Consider the following 4,015-nt stretch of genomic DNA (forward strand, 5'->3'; position numbering starts at 1 on the left):
TGCTAGTGACTTATCCGACCGGCCCACCGCGGTACCGGTAGTAAATTGCAAACGGGGGGCTGCTAGTGACTTATCCTACCGGCCCACATCGTCCTACCGGCCCACATCGTCCTACCGGCCCACATCGTCCGACCGGCCCATCGGGACGTTCAGTCCGCCACTGCCTATAGGGGGATAAATAATAAACGGACAGACTTGGAAACGGGTGCAATGATTTACACGTTTTATATATGATCTGAATCAACCTAAATGTACAGAATAGAAATGGGACTAGTTAGCTCAGAGTACAATGTCACTTTTACAAATGATATCACTTCTTTTTTGTTTTCCACACAGACCATCAGAATAGAAATACATCTGCGCATACCGTCAAAAAAAGATATTAAGATATTTACACAATGTGCAAACCATCAACACCACACTGCTTTAAGTTGATATTGCTATTTTTTCCCTCCAACATTTTAAAAGAGAAATTGGTCTCACTTTTTTTAAATTTTTTTAAACCGGACAGAAACATGAGGATAATTTAACGCTGAATAAAGTAAATGTTACAAAAATTAAATAAAAATCAAGTTAATGAGTAAATAACTATATTCAAAGGGAAGTCAGGCGCTCCCGTCTTGCATAAGGCATCTGATGGGCGCTGCACACACACAGCCCCCACCCAACCGTTGCTGCTTTACTGCTGAGGTCAACAAAGGGTTAATTCAAAGTAACACCAGACCACCTACAAGACAAACCTAGAGTGAGATGAGAGGAAGAACTACAAAACCTGAAGAGGGACATCCTCAAAAGCGCACACCAACACACATACACACTCACACAAACCGACACATAGTGCTTGTTTTTCAGTGGTCAGCCTCTGAGAATGGATGGGGGAGGGGGGGGGTGAGGTTTGTTGTTAAGTTGTGAGTGGCTGTGGTCGAGGGGAGGCAGCAGCAGAAACAAACACTGTCACTTGGATGTTTGCAGCGCTCCTTCTGTTGTTGTTGTTGTTGTTGTTGACTCGTCATCACTTGGTCTTCTCCTCTGAATGCCTCTGCTGCTGCAGCCGCTTGGCGTAGCTCTGAGCCGTGGAGTTAATGATGGAGGAGACGAAGTAGCAGACCATGACGAGCACCACCTTCTCAAACACCCACGACAGCCAGTTCTCATCCTGGGAACACAAACATTGGGAGAGCATAAGCTGTTATTTACCAATGGTGGAAAGCAACTAATTACATTTACTCAAGTAGTGTACTTAAAGAGGCCATATTCGGCTTTTTGGGGTGTTCTCTTCCCTGTAGTCTGTTATATAGGTTTGTGTGCATGTAAATAGTCTGCAAAGACTACAATCCCTGTGTTCCCTCCTTAAGGAGTTTGGGTCCCTCACCCATATGTTGCCAATAAGTAAGTCATTCCAGTACATTACGTTTTTTTTAATTGAATAAAGAAATTGATCCGTTTCGTTGTTACATACTTTGTCCACTAGAGGGCACATTACGTATCATTTCAACATATATTTTATTCCCTTCTTCTAAAAAGCATTGTGCATTTATCTAAAACAAAGAAAAGGTAAATGTGTCGCTATCTGACTTTCCAAACTTTAAATTATATTTAAAAATTAAGTATCGTTGGGCTACGCTAGAACAAGCTCCCAGCTCAGAGTAAGACAAAAGACGTGCATTTATATTGTTCATATTAACAAATGAATGGATTTATAGAGCTCACATTTTGTTGATTAAAAACCAGAGGTGGAATAAGTTCTAATAAGTAGCAGAACTAAGCAGTAAAAACACTGTAAAGTCCTGCATTCAAAATCCTATTTAAGTAAAAGTACTGGCATCAAAATGAACTTTGGTACATAAAGTTAAAATAATTGTTAAGCTTCATTGCCTATGTCGGAAAGATATTACATTACATGTTACATTACATTAATGTGGAAAGATATTTATTTAAAATGTCTGGATTATTCATCACAGCTGGTAAATGTGGAGCTAACTGTTATTACTTTTCTTAAACTACTTCTGGATATCTTATCATTAAAATAATGTCAATGTTTATGTATTGATATTAGCTACAAGTCTGAATCTATAAACAGGGTAAATGCAGGAATCCTGAAGTCAAATGTAATTCCTTTTAAGACCCTTTCCATACATTTTAAGACCTCATCGCTACTTGGAGTTTTAACTGGTTACCTTGGCGACACACTTTACCTCACATTCACTATATACAGTATTGATTGTCCTTCCTCCTTATCTTCCAACCATTTGGACGCAGACTTGCATTTCCCCATAACGATGTTGCTTAGCAACCGGCGTAAACGGACCTTCGCGCGCTATCAAGCAGTGAGCGTGCAACGTCCTGTTCAGATGACGTCAAATCCAACGGGATGCCATAAATAAACTACACAGAATCACACTACACACCTACGCAATGATTACATTCAGGCAGACTGTAGAATACAACCTCTTTGGACAATTGATATACTTATTGAAAACAAGCTACAAAATGTAATACCTGGAAAATGCCGTTTAATGCTTTTTAATAGCCTTAATTTTCGCTAAATAGATTGATCAACTTTTAATACTTTTTAAGACCCCGCGGACACCCTGATAAAAGCTGTTGTATAAACGTAGTGGAGTAAAAAGTACAATACTGTCTTAAAAGATGAAGTATAAAGAAGCATACATTGAAGATCTTCAGGTAAAGTACAAGTACCACTGTTAAAAACAAGGGTTTCTCTTGATCAAACAAAGAGTTGTTCTCACCGCTGGTGCGCTCCCTCCGGCGTGGTGCAGCTTGTTCCTCTGGGCCTCCAGGTACTGACTGAAGGGCTTCTGCAGCGAGGGCCCCACTCTAGGCACAGCCCTGCAGGAGGAACAAAAACTCACCATGTCAGCACCTTACCTTCGTCAGGGAACCCAACAGTGAATCTTCAACATCTTATTCCCTGTCTTCTGTTTCCCTGAACACTACCAAAGCTCCTCACTGAGCCCCCTGTGAGACCTGCTGAGGGGCCCCTGCTGAAGGGCCCCTCCTGGAGCCTCCACCTCCTTCACTCAGCAGAGAGGAGTGAGGAGTGAAGCAGGAAGCCTTCAGCCCTCCTCTTATACTCCTCAGCTCTCTATAGTGTCAGCCTTTCAACCAGGAAGTGAGTCGACATGATGTCATCACCTTTTACCACCATAGCTGCCTTCTGGTGGAAAGATATCTAATCAGGGTGTGCTCGTGCCCTTATATGGTAGTGAGGGTGAGCTCACCAGGGGGCCAATCAGACGAGGTCTCTGCAGGTTTTAACTTAACTCACTTTATGTTCACAAAGAATAACATATCATACACATTTCCTCACATGGTCGTCATTTTAGCAGAACTAAGGAGGACAATATGGAGCCTATGATTGTAAGTCCCACAATTACTTCAATTGCACAAACCTATCGACATGTTTATAGTGATATATAACAAAAATCTTATCGATAACCTATAGATTTATAGATAACAGTGGTTCAATTTTCTCCCACCGAGCAACAACATTATTCATTCTTAGGACCTTAATAGAACTTATAGAAGAGCATTCATTTTAAAACCTATAAAATGACATTTTAGGACCTTTACCTTTTTTGTATAACATTTAATGTATAATGTCTTAAACCACAGATTTAGTATTGATTTGAAAGAAGGCCCTGTTGTAAAATGTTGCAACTCCAAAAAAAAAAATTAATTCCAAAAGAAAAAATTACATTATTTAAATAAAGTCTTAAACAATTAAATAAGGAGAAATTTAATTTAAAATCAAATCAAATTCAGCGCTGTTAACACATTTCGTGACCAAACGAAAAGAGAGAAGGTTAAAGGTGGGGTAGGTAAGAATGGAGAAACCAGCTCGAGTGCGCTAGAATTTGAAAATACACAACCGAAAAAAATCTGCCCCTTCATTCAGACTTCCTTACAGAGCCCCTCCTCCAACACACACGAACGCGCACATGACCAATGAGGGCACGAGATAAGTTTGTGCACAGATGGAAGGCTGACAGGC

The 4,015-nt window shown here is 40.4% G+C and overlaps 1 long non-coding RNA gene across 1 annotated transcript; it reads right to left on the bottom strand.

Moving 5' to 3' along the window:
- Positions 1 to 209: 209 nt before the first annotated feature.
- Positions 210 to 3,048, bottom strand: LOC104959520 (uncharacterized). The gene is made up of 3 exons (XR_799878.1): positions 2,904 to 3,048; positions 2,751 to 2,850; positions 210 to 1,156 (listed from the first exon to the last, which is right to left on the bottom strand). It is a non-coding gene; the product is annotated as an uncharacterized lncRNA (long non-coding RNA).
- Positions 3,049 to 4,015: the final 967 nt, after the last annotated feature.

The sequence above is a fragment of the Notothenia coriiceps genome, unplaced genomic scaffold (genome assembly GCF_000735185.1).
Source record: "Notothenia coriiceps isolate Sejong01 unplaced genomic scaffold, NC01 NC01_scaffold00001169, whole genome shotgun sequence".
Lineage (NCBI taxonomy): Eukaryota > Metazoa > Chordata > Actinopteri > Perciformes > Nototheniidae > Notothenia > Notothenia coriiceps.